We start from the raw sequence: 26,363 nt of genomic DNA, 5'->3' as shown, positions 1-26,363 counted from the left end.
GGTTGGCGTAGATTGTGGGGTCTTCCTTTTTGTGGATTGGGCAGAACACATTTAAATTCCAATCATCGGGCATGATTTCGTCCGACCATAAGAAGCTGATGCATGCTCCTTGGGCAGATACAAATCCGGTTCCGCTTTGGTTACATAGACATTGCTGTCTCGGTTAGGTTATGTTAAGAGGTCGCTACCAACATGGATCTCACTTCGACAGCTTAGAACACCTGTCCATTTATTTTACCTTAAACACGTATATAATAGATCCTAATACCCTACTTTCGGACTGTCTTTGAAACGCGTTAAATTTGCAATCTCAGCTGGTAGTTCTGCTCATTTCAAGTATTTATCACTTCGAAAGTACGAATGTATTCAATATACTAAGGTTATTATGCACTCGTAACTGCATTCGCCCTTGGTTAAGCTAAGATGGTTATATGTTAAAATGTATTGTTTTTTTTCCCCCTTATATGCCGGCATGAGTAGTGAATTTCTTGCAGAGAACATCCAAACTGTAACTAACTGTATTGTAGTAATTGTATTTTACCCTCATCTTGCATTAATATATTTTCACATTATGCTAATACCCTGTCATCCTTGAGTTACAAAAATCCTGCTAACGAAGATTGCGTTGTTAAATCCATAAATTCATTATCTGCGTAGTTTTTCGCACACCATTAAATGTGGCGGTAATGAAAACTTAAGTCCCGTTAAACCAAAGCCAAATTATAAAATCTCCTTGCTGACGCTAAGTGCTGCCATCAAGAACGCCACTGAATATGCATTTTTCGAGGATGAAAATCGCCGCACCTGCTACACATCACTCCATCTAACTCTAGTCGAGACCGTGGCGAATGATTGAACTCGTCGCTCATACATACAGTTTGAGTTTTCGCTTAAGCGAAATGGAACGAAGTGAACTTGACTTGCTAATGCGTTGGCTAAAAGCGCGCTGAAGTACGGGAATGCATAAAAGAATATACAAATGCATGTGTGTATATGTATGTTTTAGAAATCAGCGGTGTTCTAGGAGTCAGCTGTGCATGTGTGTATGTGTCAATGAGAAGCAACCAGTACCAAATATGAATTTTGCACCAACTTGCAAGCGTTTGACTGACTTTTGGCGCGTTCGTGAGCTATAACTGAGTGCGCCTTTTCACGTACAGCATTTCTGTCCGTAACCAGCGCATTACCAATACATGCAAGCGCCAGCAGAAAAATGCTGAGATGTGTGAGATTGAGAGCAAGGCGCGTGGCGTATGTATTTGTGTCTTTTAACTGACGCGTTTACACTTCGCTGCTGCAAAGTTGCGTGTAATTTCTTGAATAAACTTGCTTTCAACTACAACAACAATAACTACAACAAGTAATCATAATATTTATGCATGAGTGCGTCAGAGCATTTTCCAATGTTGACAGAAAAGCGCAAAAATTCAACAACACATTGCTCAACCACGCGTGCGAAAGTTGAATTTAAGCGGTGAGGTCGGTGACTGTGTGTGTGTGTGTGTGTGGTATACACCCACCGACGTGGTTCGTTAAAGAAAAAATAATTTTCAACGAACTTCTACAGCGATCGGAAAGTCTAAAGCAGCGCACCTCACGAACTATGCTGCCAGATCGAACCAAGTAAACATTGAAAACTAGAAAAATTCTTCAACTTTGCGGCACCAAAGTTATAATACCCTTCACAAAAGCTATTTTCATAGCTCAGAAGGGTTTGTAAAATCGTTTACTTGTTTTTTACCTGTCAGCTTGTACGACAGCTATACGTTATATCGCTCCGATCTTATCAGTTCTATTTGGAGATTATAACGTTGCCTTAGACAGCATGTATGCCAAGTTTCGGGGCGATATCTCTTGAAATCAAAAAAATGTCCTTACAATAACTTGATTTTTATGGGTCAGTTTGTATGACAGCTATATGCTATAGTCGTTCAAACTGAACAATTTCTCCAGAGTTTGTAGCGTTATCTTAGGTAATACTCCATGCCAACTTTTGTGAAGATGCCTCTTCAAACAAAAAAGTTTTCCATACAAGGTCTTGAGTTTGATCGGTCAGTTTGTATGGCAGCTATGTGTTTTAGCTGTCTGATAACGGCGTTTCCGGCAAATAAGCAGAATTTTGATGAGTAAAGGACTTGTGCAAATTTTCAGGTTGATATCTCGAAATCTCTAGTCTCTAAGTTGTGAGATATCGGCCTGAAAACGTCGTGTGTATAACCACAAACAGACAGACAAGACTAAATCGACTAAGATCGTCATGTGTATAACCTTTTTAGGGTCGCCAAAAACTCCTTCTGGATATTACCAATACCGTGTCAAACTAAATATAAAAAATTGATATTAAAGTTTCCCATCTTAGAACACTATACAAAGTATTTTTTCTGGTCCACTCACTAAATTTTTTGCGCGCTGAAAACGTTTTTACATCTCCACAGGGAGTTGTTTTGTGTCACATTTTGTATGGCTTCATGTGCTAACTTAACGGTCTGTGAAGGCAACACGACTTTATGGCAATGAGAAGTAGGAAAAAAGAGGGAAGCTTAACGAAATGCTGTCGCCAGAAGAAATAAAAAGAGCAAATTGAGAAAACTTACTTCAGATGTCATTTGCATGACAAACAAGCGTGTGACATGAGTATGCATTTAAGTACATATAATATAGAGGCGAGTTATTCTCAAAATGCTGAAATAAATGCGCATGAACGAAGGCTGTTTGATAAGACGAGGACTTCACGTGGCCTCGTCAAAATCGAAAATTTTAAATCACTTAACTGGAGCGTTCCTGCTAGCAAATTCGCAGAAAGTATAGTCTAACTACACCCTGCGTACTATATTCATACACGTACGTAAAACCTGAATAAAGTAGTGACCACAAAATACTTCATTGGAATAGATTTCTAAAAACTAATTATATGCTCTTTTGGGTACTCTAGTGATCACTTTGATCATGGAGTAGGTTATACATATATTCAGACAGTTTTGAAAATTTCGAATGATTTTCGAAGTTTACAAATGTTCGAAAATTTTCGAATTTAGTTGTTCTTGTATTTATTAAAATCTTATGACATTAAAAGTTTTGAATTATTATTTGGTATTAGGAATTTTTAAACAACTCATGTTTTCATAGCCCAAGTGTTTTCGAAGTTCAACATTTTTTAAAATATCAAAATTTAAAGTTTTACAGTTTTTAAACATAAAAATAAAATTTTGTTCTTACAATAACTAAGTTTCAATAATTTATTTTTTGAATTCTCGAAAAATTGTAATTTAGAATTTTCGAATTATGCAACTTCGAATAGGGACACCTTATACTTCATCTTTTAAAATTTTAGTTTCGGTTTTATTAGTTTTAAGAATTCTCGTGCATCATCCTTTCAAAGTGTTAGTGAGTTTGAAGTTCATAAATTTCTAAAAATGTAAATTTCAGTGCATTTTTTCAAAAATAAAAATTCAAATTTGGTTTTCAAAAATAACTAATTTTGAAACTCCGTTATCTTTGTCTTTAACTGTGTTATATATTCAGAAACTGGCAAAGCACTTGCCGGCTGACACGAAATTAACGGTATCTACAGTTTTGAGATATTCGATAGTTTGTATGTCAAAGTAGGTAAGTGAATTAAAAAAAAAAATTAATTTCGGTTTTGGAATTCGAACTTCGCATTAAGAAACCTTAAACCTCTTTGGTTTTATTGGAGTTAAGAATTTTCGAACATCACCCTTCTCTTGTTTAAGTGTTTTTCGAAATAATGATTTTCTTAAATTTCAAATTTCAAAGTTTTAAAATTTCTAACGAAAAAATATAGTGTTGATTTTTAGAAATGAAAAATTTTTGAACACTAATTTTTAAATTTTCAAAATGTTGTTCCTGAATTTTATAATCTAAATGTTTTCCAAAATATTGCATTTTTTAAATTTCCATTTTTTAAGTTTCAGCATTTTTAACGACAAAATATAAAGTTGATTTTTGCGAATGACAAATTTTCGAATATTAACTTTTTAAATTTTGAAAATTTCTAAATTTTGTTATTTCTGAATCTTGGTCGTCTAAGTGTTTTCGAAAATAATGAATTTTCGAACATAAACTTTTTAAGTTTTGAAAATTAACACATTTTGTTGTTCCTAAAATTCAGGAATTATGGCACTTCGAATTAGAAAATTTTATAATATTGAAAATTTTATATTTGTGTTTCGATTTTATGTGAATTAATAATCATTTTCAAACAAAGTCATCTAAATTTGATTTTTAGAAATAACGAATTTTCGAACATTAACTTTTTTAAATATTTTCTTTCTTGGAGAAGACTGTATGGTTAACAGACAATATGCTAGTCATTGTACATTTGAAGTCAGTCTGCGGGAAAAGTTACCTACTTATCAGCATATCCTTATATTTTGACACTGGTTACATGCTTGGAATTCATTTATATACTATATGCGTATGCTATCTCATATATGAGTTACTGCAAGAATAAATGGCGGCAAATGTTTTAGGATAATGTACTTGCCTAAAAGTTTGTCCTCACATATTCGACACTTTAAGACTTACGAATAAAGCTGGAGTGAGTCAGTAGATTGGCCTTCTGTTTATATGACATGCACGAATGATTACCGAAACATTTAAATGTGAGCTTTTTGTGATATATTAAAAAAAAATATTTGTAGCTAATCTAATTTTCCAGACAGAGTGACCTTGGCGTTATAACGAATTCCTCGTTCTTTCATTGTGTGGCTTATATTTCTGTTTGATTGTTAGTGGGGCTGCTGCTATTTCGACATGGTTCTATATACATATATAAGGGGGTATTTTTAAAAATTATATAATTTTATCCTAAGTATGCTCACTAGCATATGAATAATAGTCAAAATTGTAAGATACAAAATTATTTTCGAAAAATGTATTCGCTCAGCTAATGAATTTTGAATAAACAGAAATATAAACGAAAAATATCTTCGGCAAAACCCAATTACTTAAAATTATAGTATACTTATATATAAATACTATAAGCACGTCTCTTGATATACAGAGGACGAATTAATGTTAATTTCCTTGCCACATAAGCAGTCGAGCACTAATTCGAAATCAAAGCACACCGAACACACAAGAATTGACACTTCTGCATACGTAATTGGACCAAACAGTTAACAGAGAGAGTGCGTCGTATGCACACACACGCACAAACACGTATCTACTAAAACATAAACGAGTGGAATATTCCCAGAAAATTCGAAGCAAATATTCCGGCACTCACATCTTCATAAATTGCGCTACACACATACTCTCATACATATTCACCAAATACTCGTATGCTCTCATACAGCGTAAATTATTTATTCTAGCTAATTGCCTGTGAATTTATTTAGTTTTCCGGACATTTCTGCAAGCGCACACATCTACACAGACCGCTTTATTGTTGTTTGTGTGTGACGTTGTTTACAAACATATAAATTAAACAAGAGTTCGTCGGTCGATTGTGCATAAATTAATTGTAAAACACTTTCACTTCGCAACTGCGCTACACCTTCTAATTAGTGTTTATTTACCGTTATGTATGCATCTGCATATTTGCATGTGTGCACGTATTTGTTATGATTGAGTTTCGCTCCGGGATAACAAAATCAGCATGTTTTTAATAAAAAATGAAATTTAATTAGAGAAACGGTTTTACAAGTGCTACATTAGTATACATGACAAAAATTTTAAGAAAATAAGGTAAAGCATTTGTGAAAAGAAACTTAACATTCGGAATTATTTTTCAATTCGCATTTTCTATTTCGAAATTTTGGGCATGAAGAATTTTCCAATAGCGTCATCTTTTGCCGAGTAGTCAAAGGTTTTGCGAAACTCAAATATTCGAGTTTTTCAAAATTTTCGAAAATTCAACTACTTCGAAATTCAATGACTTCGAAATTTCCTAAAATTTTGATTTTTTGAAATATTTTGAAGTTTCGAATATATTAATTTTGACTTATGGAATTCAACGACTTCGAAATTTCCTAAAATTTTGATTTCTTGGAATATTTTTAAATTTCGAATATATTAATTTTGTCTTGTAGAATTCAACGACTTCGAAATTTCCTAAAATTTTGATTTCTTGAAATATTTTTAAATTTCGAATATATTAATTTTGACTTATGGAACTTCGATTTCTGAACTTTTAAAAAAGGAAATATTAAAATTTTCAAGTTCGATTTTTCAATATTATTAATTATTCTGTTATTAACGATAATTTCGAAATTTTCGAACATTTTAACAATTTAACATTTAGAATTTTATTAAACATTTGAATTTTTTTGAAATTTCAAATTTAAGAGTATTGCGTTATTAAATACCTGCATTTTGTATCTTCGAATTTAGGAGTATTGAATTATGGATCTGCGATTGACAAAATCATATAGTATTTGAAAATTAAAATAGCCGGTGTCGATTGTTTGCAATTATGCACTTTTTTTGTATAATCCTTTGTAGGGTCTCCAAAGTTAGCTTCTCTCATTTTAATATACTCTGTTTAGGATGTTATTAATATTTCCGTTGCCTATATTCAAGCGCTTAAGAAAAATGACGAAACTATACCGCCAGAGCTTACTGGGTTTTGACTACACATGAGAAGAAATATCAAAATAAATACAAAATTAGAAATTTTAATAAATTTTTAGTGTAAATAGTTCACAAATAAAACAAGTGCAAAACTGTACTTATGAGAATAACATATGCTCATAGCACTAATGAAAATTTTTTGTATTTGCTGCAACCGTAAACTTTTGAAGTACTAATAAGACGTTGGTACACAAAAATATTAAACACTTTAGTTAGATTCCTACTCATATGATTGGTATGACTTTTCTCATGTCTCTTAAGAATTGTATTAATTTCCATTTCAATGGCCAAAAAATTCGTTTTCAATCACAGAATACGATATTGAGATTAATATTTTAGCTTTTATTTGCACACACAATAGTCCATGGCATGTTTACATTGTGTGCCTATGAGAAATGAGTATATTTTTTAAACAATTTTAATCAAAAATGTAATATTTCTCTGCAAAATTGCAATGTACACAAGTGGAAAAATTCATGTCGAAATATAATAAGTATAGTATACTTTAAACTTACTTGTGACCACAAAATTACAAAGGCCAGCAGCAACGACGACAACAATCAATAATCGGAAATCGGCAAATGGGAAAAAGGGAAATTACGGGAAATATGTCAACAGGTTGCAGAGGAAAGAGCAACAAATTAAATTACCTCAAGCGCTGGAAACGTACAAATGAAGCGCACGAAAAGAAGTAAAAGCAAATAAACGAAGGTAGAGTTTAATCAGTGTGCTGGCCAGAAGAATACAAATTATGCCGGAAGTAGCGTAGACTATGAAAGAACGAGCTTCAAGCAGAAATATTCCCAGAACTGCTAGATATTCAATACAAATTGCAATTGTATTGTAAACAACAAAAATATTACGTTAATAATATGGACATTGTGGGTGAAAGTAGTTGGGCGCCTACAGGTATGCTAAACAAATTTGATGATGATATCGGCTACTCTGTCATTTTAAAAAGCGTCGTAACTATTGTCATAGGCGCATTTGGATATGATAAATCAGAGCATAACTTAAGCCCAACTCGTTGATGTTGGGACGCATGCAGTTATTCCTCAATAAAATACTATACATTTTATTATAAGAGAAAGCAGGTTAATATGACCTGCGTGACGGGCTGAGTCGATTTAGTCATGTATATCCGTATTTATATACGCGAGTCAGCTGCTAAAATTTGAGATTTCTATTCTTTACAGTAACTTAAAATATTCTTCTCGGTCAAGAAAACGGAATTAAATTGCGCAAATTTTCGCGCAATTATTTTTTAGGCCTTCCTCATGACTTAATTCAGCAACAGGTTATTGTTGAACTCATCTACATTTTTGGCAATAAAGTTCTCTCTAGCGCCAGTATTTATAGATGGTATGGTGATTTCAATAGAGGGCGCAGATCACTCCAAGACAAATTTAATAAAGGGCGTTCATAGTCAGTTGTTGCTGCGGAAACTATTGAGGCTGTGTGCAAAGTGATATTTCAAGATAATTATGTGGCCTATCTTAAGATTGCTACAACTATAGGCATCGAAAAGACCAGCACACATCCAATGTTGCATACACATTTGACTGTAAAAACTTTTTTCACATTGGAACAATACAATTTGTTAATCGCTCAAAACCAGGTTAGTGTCGATTGGTCGAGGAAAATTAAGAAAAAAATACTTACAAACACGTCTATGACATCATGACGGGACACGAATCGTGAGTCATATGGGTTCGAAAGTAAGTAGGCGACTGTATGTGTGTTTCAAGATGAGCCGAAACCAATACATCGACCGAAACAAGTGCATTTGTGAGCACTCAAAACAGCGATTTGAAGAGTCATTTTCCGTATAGTGTTCACTTGGCACCAAATGACCGCTCTTTATGTCCGTAAATAAAAATTAGACTAATGGGACAACGTTTTTCGACACTTGAAGAGGCGATTGATGTATTCAAAAAGCATGTTTTGGAAATGCTTCAATCTGAGTGGCAAAAGTATTTCGACAATTGGTTCAAAAAAGTATAAGTAGATCTCAATGAGAATATTTCGAAAAACAATCAAGCGAGTTCTGATGATTAATAATTGCTTTTAATCTATAAATCCGAAATATTATATAAAAGGCAACTTACGTACTTCTACTCAGTGAATACTTATGCTAATCGTGCAGTTAGTAAATTAAGTTTTCGTGTGTCAAAATCAATGACAGTCGTAATAAAATTGGTAAAGTTAAAATAGTGCTAGCTAAACGCGTTAGAGTGAACTCTCTTTACAATCAAAGTTGACCCCTATTTGCCAACTCAATTGCTTCTCTTTCGCTGCAGCTAAATTCACTTTTTACTCTTGTCAGTTTGGTGTCAAACAATTTGACATAATGAAGTCGAGCATTAGTCTGTGGCGCTTTCTTACAAAGAAAATCCTTTTTCAAGTCTTAAAGTATGATACTATAAAAATAAGAAAAATAAAAACAAATAATATCAGCAATTATTTTCAATTTAATTTAATTTTTTGCTCTCTTTACAGTACAAAATGACAATGACATGCTGAATTGACAGTAAACACAAATTTTTATGGTGAGTACATTAACAATTATTTTTGACAAATCACTGGCATTAAACTTTCAAACAGCACACGCAATCAATTGCAATTTGCAGTTAATATTATTATTGTAAAAGTGCTTGCTGACATGACATTATTTGTCGATTTTTGAAATTAATAATAATATTGGAATCATTTTGCTATTTTACAATTCATTGGATTGTAAAGCGACTCAATCAAGAATTTGACGAGTCATCTAAAATTTAAAAAAATTGCTTACAAATATAAAGACATTCTTATTGTACTCAGCGACTTCTAGTAAAGTGGCTAAATAGCAAATGAGTGATAAAGAAGATTTGAAAAATTTGGCTGGGCACAACAAAATTTTGCACACACTCTTATTTTTCATTTTTATTACTCTACATTTTGCTGAATTAGGTTTACGTTTTCATATATTTTTCCTCTCTAGGAATTGCCTTTAATTCTGACTTTGCCAATTGGAGGCACAAGCAGTTTGATGTAAACAGCTCTACCATGCACTTATAAGCACACAACAACAAAGCGCCGTAGAAGTTTAGGTGTACATTTCCGTAATTCGCAGCATACTTTCAGGTGCTCACACGTAAACCCAACACCCATCCATAGACACATACATACATACACCTACATACACAAGGAAGAATATTTGTTTGCGTGCATTTTTTCTTTTTTCTTTTCACTTTTCGTGCGCTCATTCGCATTTCAGTCGCTTGATTTGAGTATGAAATCTGACGCCTCTCGTTCTTTAAGGCCATTTTTTTACATTTTAAAATTTCATGTTGTTTTTCCGCTGTTTCTCCCTTAACAACTTTTATTTTAATTTTGTTATCTCCCCTGTTGCTCTTCAATTTTATACGTTGCGCGCATTTTAAAACATTTTATTATTTTCAAGTAAACACACATGAACACAAACATAACTCACAACCACACAAGTTGCATGTAAGCCCGGAGAGATTGCCATATTGACTTCAGAAAGTTTTATATAATAATTTTTTTTATTTTTGTTTATTTGCACCTTTTTACAAGCTCGCTTTCGCTCCGTTGCATAAATTGCGGTGAAATTTGTTTAACTTGCTTTGAAATTTTTGAGTGACCCCATTTTAATTACTGCTGGCGTGTTCTGCCGCAGGCTTTTTGAAAGTTATTAAAGCTGTTGTTGTTATTTTTCGGGTAAATATAATCAGCTCTAATTCTATATTTTTAAATTGTATGTGATTTTAATTTGTTGCTTAATATTTTGTAATTTCAAATTATGTCAACGTCTTTCTAATTTAAAAAATTCAGTAAGGTGGCAACATTCTAAAAAAAATTATTTTTGACATCAGTCTTTGTAAATTTTTTCAATTTTATGTTTAACATGTAATAGCCACTAATATTTGTATACAAAAATGAAACAAGTGGTACCACTCTAAAAAAATATTTCCAATACGAAACATGCCCAAAACACAGCTTTAATTCTATATGTTTGAATTATATGTACGTATGTGATTCTGATTTTTTTAAATTTAAATTTCAAATCATAAGACGTCCTTGATGTAAAAATTTCGATAAGGTGGCAACTCTTCAAAAATATTTTTGACATCAGTCTTTGTAAATTTTTTCAAATTTGTGTTTAAATTGTATTATTTTAGTGATTCATTTACAGACAAAAATGAAACAAGTGGCAACCCTCTAAAAAAATAAATCTCATATAACAGTTTTCAAAAATTACTTTTCTACTACAATAAATCTGAAATTATTAACATTCCCAATAACTACCAACATCAATATTTACCAATTTGTTTATACATACATATGTATGTATGTATATCCACTAACTTATTTTGAAGCATACAATTGGGCTGATGGTATGGCTCGCTTCGGTCGCTGATTGATGAACGCGATTAAAAAAATGCTACGAAGTAATGAATGATGAAGTGAAAGGGAGAACTCAAGCGGTGCTATTTATAAAAAACACACACAACAACAACAACAATAAGTAGTTAACAGATGATTTAGCATGTAACGGTGCTTAGAGTAGCTGGTTAATTACGAAATGTTGTAGACAATTAAGATAAATAATAGTTGAATGCAGAATATGTGGCATAAAACTCATCTTTCATATTTGCTTTCCGCGACTGCACTCAAGCAGCTCGAGCAGTGAAATCAATCATACGCCGTGGCGGCTAAGATATTTACATACATAGAGTAAACTGGTACATTGCATTAGACGGGTAGGGAAGAATTTTTGAATCGAAGAGAAATAATTAATTAAAGCGCAAAATAATTAATTTAACTAACACTCAAGGAATTTCATAGCGTTTAATTAGAACTAAGTGCTTAAAAAATTAATTTAAATTGAGTTTGCATAATAAAATTCAGAAAATTCTGCACTTTTTCTTCAACTTCCTTTAGTGGGAAAAAATATACCTTTCGTGTAAATTCACCTAATGAATAAATTATGTTAAATGCTGTGCATTAATAATGCTGAATCATTAAAGCGAGCAGTTGTCTCCTCAGCCACCCACACGGCCACCGCTGCTGGGTCCGTCACGTCGCTGCTGTCAACAACAGACTGTTTGTCGGTCAATCATGTAGTCATCCCATTTAACAGTCGGAATTGTGCGACTGGCACGTGCGTGCACACGAAACAGCGGAGATTTGAGATAAATTGTGTGCTGTGATGACTTACAAATTTGAATAATATGCTGGTGATATATTGAAGCACGGCATAAAATGGGCGCTGAAGTTGGGATTGTGGTTGCAAGGACAAAATTTAAAGGAATTGAATGTGAATTAAAATAAAATAAAGTTTGCTGCAGGGTTTTTAGTGAATTGTAGAGTAAAGCAAAAATTTTAAATTTTCTGTTTGTAATTGAAAACGGCTTTTATACATTTTTTAAATTTACAGTTTGTTCATAATTTATAAAAATATGCATTAAATCTGAAAAGTGTGCATAACTCTCTTGGTATTTGGTATATCTTCCTCAAACGCCATATGTAAACTCAAATATAATATTTTTTTAAATGTGGCAACCCTGTTGGTAATATTTTTTTTTTCAAATTACTTTTCTACGCCGTAATGAACTGCGTTTTTATTTTCATAACCGTTAATAGCTAAATTTATTTTAAAATATGTGGCAACGCTGTGACGAATATTTTCTAAAATTATTCTTTAATAATAAGCTTAAAATAAATTAAGCTCAGAAGAGATACATATATACCGCCTTAAAATCAATTTGTTTTTTTTTTCAAAACCGTTAATCGCAAATCTTTTTAAATATACATACATATGTACATATATAGTATGTACATATGTGTCAACCCTGTGACAAATATTTTCTTATAATTATTTTTCAAGTATTAATAAAATGACTTTTTTCATAACCGTTAATAGCTAATTTTTTTTCAAATATGTATGTGGCAACGACTAAAATAGATTCAGCTTAATTTTCAAAATATAATTTTTCAGAGTTTTAATAAACTACGATTTTTCATAACCTTTGATCGCTAAATTTTATTTCAAATATGTGGCAACCCTTTAAGGAATATTTTCTTATGATTATTTTTAAAAATTAATTTTTTTATAACCGTTATATTTTATTTTCTTACACGTAGCAACCCTGTGACGACCATTTTTTAAAGTTATTTTTGTAAGTGTTTGCAAACTGCGATTTTTTTCTGCATTGTTAAATTTCATAAATATGGCAACGCTGTTTTGAAAATTTTCAGAAAAGTATTTTTACTATTATATTTGTATTAAGCATAATTTTGTAATCGCCAACATTTATTTTCATAAATATGGCAGCACTGTTTGAATATTTTCCGAACATTATTTTGTTCAATATTTACAAACTGCGATTTTTTACATTATTAATTCTCATAAATATGGCAACGCTGTTTTGATTATTTTCAGAATATTATTTTTTAATAATAAACTAAAAAAAATTAAGTTTAATTTTGAAATCGCCAACATTTTTTACATAAATATGGCATCCCTGTTTTGAATATTTTCCGAACACTATTTTGTAATAATAAACTAACAAATTGTTTTAATTTTTGTGTGGTCTCATTTTCCATTTAACTATCGTTATATTTACTTCTGTCTTTGTAGGTAAATATATCAGGTGGCAACTTTTTTTTAAAATATTTTTAATATGTGTAACTTATATATTTATAATAATACTTTAACTCTTTCAATACCGATTTTTTTTTACCAAATTGAAATGGAGAATATAAATATGTGGCAACCCCGTTCAGATGATGATATATTAATTATAACAAAATATTTATTTTATTCAAAAATATGATCACTTTATTTGGTAAATACTATATTTTAAATCTCTTGCTTAAAAGTAGTGAAGGTCCACTCTTCTTGAAATCATAAGTCTCTAGTCTAAGTTAATGAGTCCGCATCTTATCACTTTAGCCACTACTTCACAATGTGTGTATATTCACTCCTTTTGTACAGAGCCTGAATGATAGACAACCCGCATAGAGAGAGCGAATTATGAACAAACATCAGAAAAGAAATAAAAGTGACGAGAGTAATCAGCGTAATCACATAAATTAACGCACAAGAAGCAGACGTAAAATGAAGCGCGGAAAAAGCAACAGCCAAAAAAAAGTATACAAATTAGAACTCAAGCCATAAAACCCACCAAATTATAGTATTTTCAACAACCGTCCTTTAATGTCTACCCATTTATGCTTTACTCGCTATTTCGCTTTTTATCACATATTTCTCACATTTCCAACTCTCCTTCCTTTTTGCGTGTTGTAAATTCGTATTTTCTTGCTGTTTCACCACAAAATTTAATCAATTAAATTTCTCTCTTGAATGCACAGCGCACCACCACCCGACGGCTACGCTACGCCACCCGATAGCAACCGACTGTGCTTGTGCGGGTTTTTAAGTTGTATCGCTTTGCAAATCGATGGGTTGTGCCGAAAATTATAGCCACATTACCACACCGAAGCCACAATGACTGAAAACAACTCGAAACGACAAAACTTTCGCTGCGCCAACACACACACACATGTAAATATATATGTGTGTATGCAAGCACACGCAAAATTACTTGCACACAATTACACATCATCAACTTAACGAGAAGCCACAGCTGGCAATCAATGCTAAAAGTTTTTATGGAGGCGTGATACTAGCCCAGCTAACTGTTCGGCCGATGAGCCTCTCTCCTTCCCAGTCACGGCATTTTTTCGACGTAGAGACATTAAAAACTTCCCTTTTCGGGGCTTTACTAAGCTCACTACACTCTGGCTTTACATTTGTGGTAGTTAACCGGCATCATAACGGCCGTTTTGCTTAAAATTTTAAATGTTGGACGTGGAGACGCTTTTGAAGTGAGAGAAATATTTTTAAAGAGTTTAAAATTTTGTTTTCGTAATATCTTTAGTTGCTGGATGTCTAAGGTACGAGTTCTGGTTCTTGTGTTCAATTAAAAGATCGATCATTGGATACGAACACTGGATGAAGATTCTAAGTCTTATGTTTATAGACAGCGTTGTTAGTATTCGCTGTAATTCTAAGGTAATATCCAAGTCTTGCTTAGACACAGTATTTTATTGAAAAAGAGCACATAGATATTCAAAGCATACCTTTAGGCGTTGTATATATTGTAGTATCTTCACAGCATTTGAAATGCTTGTACTTATACTTATACTTATACTTATACTTATACTTATACTTATACTTATACTTATACTTATACTTATACTTATACTTATACTTATACTTATACTTATACTTATACTTATACTTATACTTATACTTATACTTATACTTATACTTATACTTATACTTATACTTATACTTATACTTATACTTATACTTATACTTATACTTATACTTATACTTATACATATACAATCATATCATCACATATCGTTTTCCCCGTTCAGTCCGAGTTAATTTTGAGCAGATAGAATAATTCGATTCCCTAGTTATGGTTTCTTGAGATATTTTTCTGCTTCGAAATGTAAAGTATTTCTTTACTAAGATTCCTTTCTGCTCTGAAATAAAACAAAACGAGATTTCTGCAAACTTACAGGCTCTAGATATCCGACATCGAGTTATGAGTTCAAAAAAATCTCTCTCGTTAAATAAACAATGAACCTGCATCTTATTTTTTATTTCAACTATCGAGAAAGTTAGTTTGACTTGTCTGTATTCCGATATGTTATTAGAACTACATGCTTGGAAAGTGCGAGCACCCAGTTTATCGGAATTTTCAGTAAACCGAATAAAGTCTGAAATGTTTTTCTTTAAAGCTCCTCAAACTACTTGACCTTTGATAATGCTTACTTTTTTGTTTCTTTGTCGAAGCTCATGAAAACTACACTGTAAGCGTTATTGAACTGGAATCACTTAAAAAAAATTGGCAATCTGAAAATTTATGTACCCAACCGCCCACACAGCCACCCTCAAAGAATTCAATAAAGTTAACTTTTCACCATTTATGACCTACTTAGCGAAATATACCCAGCTTAGCTATATATCTAAGGACTATACCTGTTCATCATTAGCTAAAATCAATTAGCTAATAAAGTTTCTACAACAACACCCAGCAAACTAGTTTTTACCAGCCAATTGCTTAACATACTCTCTCTAGAAGGTTATCTCTCACGTTGGTACTTGACTTAGGCGCCTCAAAGTATTATCAGCTGACGTAGTAGAAACATAAGGTCTACTTAGACTAATTTCCATTTAAAGTAAATTTTTTAAAACCAACTACTCAATGCATATTTCAAGCACCCTTTGTTATCTGGGATTCAATCGAAATTGTATTAAGCAACGGTTTCTTATCAGCACGCTGCTGACGAAGTCAATGACAAGTGTGTGACAGTTGTAAGTGCATTGTAGCTTTATATCTATGCCAGTGATGCCATGCTATTTCTGGATAAAACTGGTTATTTTGTACAGCCCTTCAAAGGCGATATGTAATGCTTTATCCCCACAGATAAGTTATACAAATGATTTGTAAATATCTTATCAAACACTTACGTGGGCACTCAACTCAGTTTAAAGTCTGGAGAGATGTGGGCATAGAGTGAAACAAAACGAAGTTGCATACTTGGTATTTAGTAACTGCTTCTAATACTCATTTTCAGCGAGAATTTAAAGCAGATTTAATTTAATTTAATTTATACCGTAAATTTCTGAGTGACGAGTTTAGTCGATTTAGCCTTGCCCGTCTATCTGTCCATTTGTCTGTATATATGACAAATTGGTTCCTCAGTTTTTATGGTATCGATCTGAAATTTGGCGCACATCCTTTTCTCTCCAAGAAGCTGCTCATATGTCACAATCGCCAATATCGGATCACTATAGCATATAGCTGTCATACAAACTGGAGATCATGTTGAGGTTCCTGTATGGCAAAAATTTTTATTTGAAAAGATACTTTCACAAAATTTTGTATGGATTCTTTTCGAAGACAAAAGTAAAATCTCTAAAAAAAAATTTTCCGATCGGAGCACTATAGCATATAGCTGTCATACCAAATGAACGATCAAAATCAAGTGCTTGTATAGAGAATTTTTTTATTTGATGAGATATTTTCACGAAATTCGACACGGTTAATTGTTTAAGGCAATGGTACAAACTGTGAACAAATTGTTCAGATCGGACCACTATAGCATATAGCTGCCATACAAACTGAAAAATAAACATCAAGTTCTTGTATGGAAACTTTTCTAGTTGTGCATGCATTATCGTTTCGTTGCAGCCGAAGTTAATCCTTTTTCTTGTTTTTGTTAATTTTATTTAAATTTATAATAATATTTTTTTTTCGAAATTTTTTGTCCTCACTTTCCACAGTCTCATCACCTCTACATCACCAAATTTTACCTCCAAGGTGCCTATTAAATTTATATATGCACAAACATATAAAAATAAATTCGTCCTAAACGCACTCAAGCGTCCGCTAAAAATATTAACACAAACAAGCAGCAACAACAACAACAGCCATAATAAAGTAATGAATGAAAATGTCATACTAAAGTGCTTAAAAGTTATAAATATGTATGTCATTTCGTTTAAAAAGCATCTTTGTTGACTATGCATGCCTAATGCCAGCTAATTTAAGCGCTAGAAAAGCGTTTAGAACGCTTTAAACTCCCCACACAGCCGTAATGCGCCTGAACGACGGGTGGCTGCCGTTGCGTATGAGTAACGGCAGTGTACACAAGAGCCGGTAACAAAGCAAAATTTGCTTAAACAAAACAAAAACAAATAAACAAACATATGCACACATACACACATACACACAAACTGTATGACGCTGACATTTTAATATAAAGCAGCGAATTAAGTCAATGGAGGCAGCAGTAGATAAAAAGCAAAACGCTCAAACGCTCAAACACACACACATACACACTTAATGTTTTCGCTGCGAAATTCTTTATTTATTTGACTGAACGCAAACGAAGAGCCGCCGAATGTGTGTGTTGTTGGCAATAAACGACGTTGATTAAAGGCCGTGAAGAACAAACAAGTTCGAGCAGAAGAAAAGGCATGCACATAATTTAAATTTTGGGAAATACTTATGTATATATACATAATGTTTATGTATTTGTATGCAAAAGTGTATATTGTTTTATACGAAAGCAGCTTCTTTGATTATCTGCATATACATATATGCCACCTTGCTTTCTAAATGTCTTCATAGTAAGTCGTCTACAGCTCTGCCATGAGGTACCCAGAAGGATCACAGGTCAAATATTTCTCCAAGTCTTTGATTGAGTGCCATATTTTTTCTAATTTACTCTCTTCTTATGGAAATTCTTCAAATTCTGTAATACTTTCCAAAATATTTAAATTTTACACTTTGCTGGTGCTAACCACCTGCTTTTGGGGTTCAGCTTAGTCACTTGGTCAAAATTTTAGTCCCCAAAATATTTTTCATAATTATATATTTTTACATAATTGACATTAAAATACACTTAGTGAGATGGTATGTCTAATTTGTGGCATTTAAAATTAAAAAAATTTGGCAACTCTGTTCCGAAAATTTTTTTATTGCAAAGTTTTCACAAATATTTTATTATTATATATTATTTCTTGCAATCCATTTTATAGTATGTGAAGTAAAATAAACGCTATATATGTTTTTAAGTTGATGGCAACTCTGGTAAAATGTTTTTTTTAGAAATGAGTAAAATTACAATATACATTTCTCAGATAACTTTTTTTAATACTCTAAAAAATAATTTTATATATACATACATATGTATATGTACATACATACAATATCGGGCAGGTGGCAACCGCTATTTTCTTAAAAGAAACAAAAAACTTTCAAGAAAGCAGTCTCATCTACAGGTTGACCTAATTTATGTCATTTTAAATTTAAAAAAAATGTGGCAACACTGTTCTGAAACTTTTTTTGTTGTAAGGCTTTCACAAATACTGTCTGCCGAGTATCCGTACTACAGTGTGTGAAGTAAAAGAAACGCTTTCTATATTTTTAAGTTGGTGGCAACTCTGGTAAAATAAATTTTTAGGCCATGAGTTAAATTACAATATATTCCAATATACTAAATTTTCTCAGATGACTTATTTTTAAATACTCTAAATAATAAAAAAAATATATATCTTTCGGATAGGTGGCAGCTCCTGCCGAAAATTTCTAATACCGCCATTTTCTTAAATAAAATTCGATAAAACTGTCTCAGCTACAAGTTCAAGATAAATTGGAAGTAATCTTGGAATAAAATGACAAAATTTTTTTGAGGTATGCCTAGAGCTGCAGCCCAAGAATTGAAGATTTTTGGAAATAAAAGAGGACTACTCGACCAATTCTTTTAAATTTTAACGTACCTAACATTTTACATAAGAAAACCATCAGTACATGCGCTTCTTTATATGGCCAATGTAGTAAAACCAACAAAGGCCTACTCTCCTCGGTCCTTGTCCCGTCCATCGCACTTTTTGGACCGCGGCGATGTCAGCCTCGTGAGTCCCAAACTCAGCGCACAAGCCTGTGGAAGAATGGTTCGCTCTCTCACTTTAGCTCGCCTTCAAGCGGATGTTCTTTGGCTACCCAGAGGATACTTTGTCAAAGACCGGAAGTCGTGAGCTGCTTGAGCCATATGTAAAAGAATAATTTCTGTCCACTCCCAAGTGAATGGCAATCAGAGAACTTTCCTCACTTGCGTGAATTTCTACACATGGCTTCATTCACGATGTATACAAGAAGAAACGATTTTTTTTTTTTAAATTTGTTACTAGATGTACATAATTATGTGTACAAAATTAAATATCATGATAATTTTAGAAATTTGTTAATACATTTTATTACAAACCAAGTTTTAATAAACAACAATTTAATTTAATTTAACTCTCTTAAAAATTTATACTCCACAATTCGTGGATATGCCACTATACTCAGCAGCCTGCAGCACGACATGCCATTCTCTGAAAGTAAGCACGAAATGTTTTAATACTTTGAAAGCAGCAAATGCACAGTTAATGCTTAAAAAGCACCAAAGTGCTGTCTAAAGAGACTTAAAGCACCTTTGTGTGCGCATTAACGGCAGCCAAAGTGATCGATACACACTATATTTATATATATACATACATATATACACAAATAAAGTAGATAGCCGCGCATATATGGCCACTTATAAATAAATAAAAGCGACAGATATGCGCCATGTATGTGCCTGAGTATGTCCACTAACGGCATGTCACGTTCTAACGGAATTGATTTTCATATCAGCAGCCCGGCAGATCCACGCAGCAAATTTATTATAACCTGACGATAATAAAAAGCAGGACTAACCAATAGATTGTGGTCGGGTTTTGAGAAAAAGTTTTATATATGGATGTGTGCATATGTGTATGCATGAGAGCATGTGGTCCATGCGCTGATTGACCTCCTTTTTTTCTCACTACACGTATGTATGTGTGTCGCAAACTTTTATAATGCCACACTTGCGGTGGCCCCCTTTGGCAGTGGCGGTCATTTGTTTGCGGCACAAAAAGTGTTTGTGCAAAGGCTTTGTAGAGGTAGTGTGAAGGAACACACATACACCCATACATGTGTCTATAAATGTGTGTTTGCTGCTGTGTTGCTGTCGAACTGGTTATTTGTTTGCAAGGCAGTCACGTGCTGGACGCCAATGCTCATATAGCTTTTTCTTATAGTCACTTAACATACCTTAACATACTCACATATACCATATAGTATATTACATATACTATGTACTATATAAAAATCTATTATATACATACGTATGCTTACACTCCCTCTGATAATCAATAATTATCAAGTGACTTGGAAGCTTATGCGAGCGTCCACACCGTCTAGTGTGGCCTATGGCGGTCTAATCACGTCCCACAGCCAAGGGCCAGGGCCAACAATGCCTTCAGTTTATTTACAAATACTTATATACACGCTCATATACAAGCTCGTACATAATTTATGCAGCTGCGTGTGTGTGCCTGCATGTACGTGGTAGGCAGTTGCCGTCTGACGTTAGCACCTTGGGCTTAGATAGAACTTTTAGTCATATGTTAAAGCTTTTTTATCGCTTTTGTCTCTAAACTCTTGCGCTCATTGCTCAATAAAATTTTTTATTTATTTTTCATATCTCTTTTACTTTTTTTCAATATTTTTTTTACTTATTTTATATATTTTTTTTATAATTTATTTATTTTTTCTGATAAAGTTTATCTCTCCGACTTGCCTATTACGTAGCTACTTTACGCTGCTAATAAGTCTGCGCCAGTTTGGCTTTTATTATCGCGCGCTGTCATGTTGTTGTTGCTTTTCTTATGTGACTTTGCCTCTGCTGTTCGCGCCCGCCGGCGTCTATGTGCTGTTTGTCGTCATCAGCTTCAAGGGGAAATTCCTTATTTGCGCACTGTGCTCTGTCGTTGCGGTTCTGTGGCAGCTAAAGAAAATCCCGTTGCGTGCGTATCGCACAAAAACGACAGATAATTTTGTTTTTGCGTTAACGGAGCTAGAAAAGTGTGACTGTTGCTGTTTCTGTTGGCTATTTGGCTGTTGTTTATGTGCGTCTGACTCACGTGAGTTAGTGCTCGGAATAAGCTGAAATTATTTCTTGAAAAATGTGTGTGTGTCTGAGCGTGAATTTGCGTAAGTCGCTGCGCTTTTTGGCTGGCAGTTGAATCTAAAAATGTCTGGAGAGACGATTTGTTGCTTGCAAATGGTTATGAAGTAATTTCGTTGAAGTGTAAAGTGAAAGACATCAATTGCATTTTTTCTACTGCTCTCGTGACTTAAGATCTCATAAAATGTTAAACTATTATGTCTTCTTCTTGCATTTTGAATATAAGTCAAATTTGCACTGCCAATTAAGACTAATTTGCTGGTATCAAAAAACTTAAATTAAGTTCTTGAAATTTTTAACTCTTTTCTGTACCGAAATTAACAAAATGTTATATAAAAAATACCTTTGAAAGTTCTTAAGAACCTAGAGAACCCATTTCCTGCATTGGACGATTTGACTAAATTACATTCTCAAAGAAGAATAATATTTTTGCTAAATATTTGGAAAAGCTTCTGCCATTTAGAAAAAGGTTTTTAAACCTTCCTCATATGAAAAAATCACTGAGAATTTAATTATTCTTCTTTTATGCTGGCGCATTCACCACTTAGGTGGTTATAGTCTAGTTAACAACAGCACGCCAATATTTTCATCTTTTCGCTATTTGGTGGCAATTCAAGACACCAAGTGCAGTCAAGTCCTTTTCCATTTTATTTCACCAAAGGAGAGGAGGTCTTCCTTTTACTCTACTTTCATCGGCGGGTACTGAATCGAAAATCTTCAAAGGTGGAGTATTATCTACCAATCGGACAACTTGACCTAGCCAGCACAACCGCTGTTTCTTAATTCGCGGAATGTTCTTCGTATATTTTGTACATCGACTGCGGTATACGCCGTTGCCAATGCGCAAAGAACCATAAATCTTCCGTAAAACTTTTCTCTCGAATAATATTAAGGCCGACTCATCAGATATTGTCATCGTCCATATATCAGGAAGGGTGCATTGTAGAGTTTGATTCTTGTTTGTCGAGAGAAGACTTTACTTTTCAATTACCTGCTCAGTCTGAAGTACTTAGCACTTGTTGGGTAGAGTTATTTTGCGTTGGATTTCTAGGCTGACATTGTTGTTGGCGTTAATACTGGTTCCAATATAGACGAAATTATCTACCACTTGGATATTACGATTGTCAATAGTGACGCACGAGCCAAGTTGCGAATGCGATCACTGTTTGTTTGATGACAGGAGATTTTTCGTTTAGTTTTCGTACCCATATACTCCGCTTCCTTATCCATGTCATCGACGTACGCCAGCAGTTGTACACACTTGTAGATGATTGTACCTTCTTTATTCAGCTCTGCATCCCCAATTATTTTCTCCAACAGTAGATTGACGAAGTCGCACGATAGAGAGTCTCCTTGTCTGAAACCTCAATTGGTATCTAACGGTTCGGAGAAGTCCTTCACGATCTTGACGGAGCTTTTCATGTTGCTCAAGGTCAGATTGCGCAGTCATATTAGCTTTGCGGGGATATCAAGTTCAGATACGGGGGCATAAAGGCATCTCTTAAATTTTTTTTGATATAAATATCCCACCAACATATTATAGTGCACAGTAGAGGTATTGGCTTCCAAATAATAAGTGTATGATGTATGAAATAAATAATTTTCTTTGAAATAAGCCGTAATAATCTCAATTTACCGCTTAAATGGCTTCATTTTCCAGAGTAAATCATTCCCTACAAGAACAGTGTTGAACAGCTGACACAACATATGATTGATGAAGTTACTGTAATAACTGTAGTGCAAGTTCCGCTTTTATGCAAAGTGAAGGGAATTATGGAAGCATACGATACATACAATAATGCAAATATTGTGCAGTTAATAGTGATGGTAAGAGTACTGATAACATAAAATATAACTTTAAGTATGGCAGCACTGGTATTTGAAAGCAACACGTGATCACGATATCGGAATTAAAGTCTGCTTACTAGTACCTTTACAAAATTAAGTGAAGATAATGATTGGTTAAATCAAGATTTTCTGAAAGCGGAGACTTCAATAATCAATTTTTTTTCTAGATTGGTACAATATTTTTTTAATCTAGGGTGAACTTTGATCCCCATATGTCAATTAGTGTGTGTTTGGCAGCTATTCGTTAATGACAATAATATCGAAAAAGTTAAAAAGTGCGTGAAAATCGTCGTACAGACATCAGAGAGATAGCAGAGGTACGCCACATCTCTTATGGATAGAAAAGAAAACAACAATTTTTGGTAAAAATCGAGCCTATTTTGAAGGCTTGGATTCAATACCCGAAAATTGCGGCGTAAATTATTTTTGGAACTTTTTTCTATCAAAAAAGTAAACAAACACATTTGTGTACAAGCCTACCAAAAACCAAAACACCATTTCCGCTATGTTAAGTACCGAAATTTATGACTTGCACTTAAATAAGTGATTATATAGGCAAATTACACACAGTTGGCTCTCTTGTTTAGCTAATTACTTCATTCATTCCATTTAAATTCGCTCACTTGTGTGCGGCTATTGTTTTTATTTTTTCAATATTAGCACACGAGAAGTCAATTTTTCAACTGAATTTCTGAAAACAATTGACTTGCCGTTTTTGCGTTTGATTGATGAGCCATCGCTTCCGTTATTTTCAGTTAACATTATGATGAATAATTTATATTTCATCACGTTGTTATTTTTTTACTGACAATTTTATAGGAAGGTGAAGTACCTGTTTACGCTGAGTAATTAGCCAAATTCAAAGATGAAATATCGAAATGCAGCGCGTTTGTTGAATATTTTGCATTGAGCCATAACATATCGAAAATAAATATCAGCTTCCATTAAACTGTTTGTTTTTGTAGCGCTTGGTTAACTTAAAGTTATTTTTCTGCTTGCGAATTACAGAAAACAAAAAAATTGTAAACATATTTGGGTAATTTGTTTAGTTCAAATACAAATATTTGCTTTAGAAAAGTAATTAGTAATTTCAATACCGTGAATTTTCGGCAATTCAACCATATATAGTACTTAGAAATAATTACATAAATTTTTGGTATGCAAAAACCAAAAAAGCGTGAAATATTCAATTAATGCCAGATGTAATGAAGCGCTGAGTAAATTATTTATTAACAGTGCGCAATTAGTAAAGAGCAATAAGATTGCAATTTCTTTTGAAACTAAAAAAAAATAAAGTGCCCTTTATTTTCTACATTATTTTTTAATATTTTTTTATTAATTTTTTCAAACAGTTGGCAACTTCCTCTAGGTAGTATCTCCAATATAAATATTTTTCAATATACTATTTCTATATCGCTTAAGTTCATTGAATTATAATATATTAAATAAAATTGTAAACAGGTGGCAACTCATTTCAGAAACATTTCGAATGCTAAGACTTCTCTACTTTCTTCAATTTGGACTTCGATACTGCAATATTTATTTATCTGCTAAATTAATGAAAAAATAAAAAATGTAGGTATTTTTAAAAGGCTGGCAACCCTCTTTACAAAATATCTCCAATATAAGTCTGTTTCAAACTCTGTTACTTTATTGCAGTATACGTATGCAGTTCATTTATTTATAATCCATTTTTTTTGTAATCATTTTAAACAAAAGGCAACTCATCCTGATAATATTTTGAACTCTGAGATGTCTTAAATATCCTCTGTTTGGCCGTCAATCCTGAAAAAATTTTTTTACTTTTGATTTTTAGTGAAATGTGTTTTTAAATAGGTGGCAACGCTCTCCACAAAATATCTCAAACAGGAATCTTTTTCAAACTCTGTTTCTTTATTGCAATATTTATCAATAATACATATACTAACGAACATTTTCAACAGGTGGCAGCTCATCTAGAATATATTTCTAACTTTAAGGCTTCGTAAATTTCTACAATTTGGCCCCCCATTGTAATACTTCACTCATCTTCTGAATTTTAGAGAATTTTTTGAAATAAGTGGCACCCTTTTTGATAAAATATCTTGTATAGAAATCTTTGTTAGAACTTCTGTTAGTTTGTTGTCTACATTGCAAAAGTTCATTTAATTATAATAAATAAATGAAAATTTTAACCAGGTGGCAACTCAGTATAGTAAAGTTTTGAAGTCTAAGTCTCTAATAAATGGTTTTCTGGTGGGCACCTCTATGGTAATTAATTTATGTTTTGAGTTTTAGTCCAATTTTTTAAATAGGTGGCAACCGCTTTTCATAAAATATCTACAATTGATGTTTTTTTCAATCTCAGTAGTAACTCAGTCTGAGTTTGTTGTCTATATTGCACAAGTTCATTTAATTATTTAAAAATAATGAAAATTTTAAGCAGGTGGCAACTTAGCTTGGTAAAGTTTTGAACTCATAATCTCTAATTTAATTTTTTTCAGTTGGCATCTTTATCGTAATTAATTAATTTAAATTAAATTTTGAATTTTGGTGGAACGTATTTTCAAATGGGTGGCAACTCTCTTCATAAAATATCTTTCCTTGACGGCTCCTTTCTTCTAAAATAGTCAAATACTAATATTTGCATACATCTGATTATGAAAGTCTTTTAAAGATTTCTAAAATGCTCTCTACAAAAACGGTCAACAACTTTACTAGATTTCTCACCGCGAGTACTGGACTATTAGAATTCAGCAAACTTATCTAAAATTAACTCCTAACCGTTTGATATTCTCAACTAGATAAATATGAAGCATATTTCTCACTCTCCCTTACTGCACTAAACTAGAATAATAACAAGAACTAACTTACTTAAGGCGTTTCTTTAGTTTCACAAAAATTAGCAGCTGCCTCTAGTTCTCTTTGATTTAAACATTACTGCGTGTATCACCTTCTAAATTATTTCACATCTCTTAATTAGTTGCCTAAAAACTGTGGAAATTTTTCCAAACTCAGTGAAGTGAAAAATGCTGAGCCAATTGCAATTAGCTTCCAGTCTAGCGAACTCTAACATGCGCCAAAGAACATAGAGACTTCACACACCGGTTGCTAACTAGTAAATTACCCGAAAGTTATTAGTTTCTAACGAAATGGGTGTTTAGTTTAAATAAATCATAATTTCAACTCAAATATTTCAATGAATTCAGAAAAATTGGTTAAAATTATGCTTTAAAATTGAAGGGTTTTTGTCTTCGGATGACTTAAAGCTCAGTTACCGTTAAAATAATTATCAAAATAAATGAAGCAGG

The 26,363-nt window shown here is 32.9% G+C and overlaps 1 long non-coding RNA gene across 1 annotated transcript in view; it reads left to right on the top strand.

The window, feature by feature from the left end:
* The window catches only part of LOC120771888, a 91,068-nt gene that overhangs the window by 48,493 nt on the left and 16,212 nt on the right, over positions 1-26,363 (top strand). Inside the window, exon 3 of the long non-coding RNA XR_005705009.1 lies at positions 9,094-9,143. This is a non-coding gene — a long non-coding RNA (uncharacterized LOC120771888). The remainder of the gene's footprint in view (positions 1-9,093; positions 9,144-26,363) is intronic.

This window comes from Bactrocera tryoni, chromosome 3, assembly GCF_016617805.1.
Source record: "Bactrocera tryoni isolate S06 chromosome 3, CSIRO_BtryS06_freeze2, whole genome shotgun sequence".
Taxonomy (NCBI): domain Eukaryota; kingdom Metazoa; phylum Arthropoda; class Insecta; order Diptera; family Tephritidae; genus Bactrocera; species Bactrocera tryoni.
The sequence above is the reverse complement of the archived record's forward strand: the minus strand, read 5'-3'. Positions and strand labels throughout refer to the sequence as shown.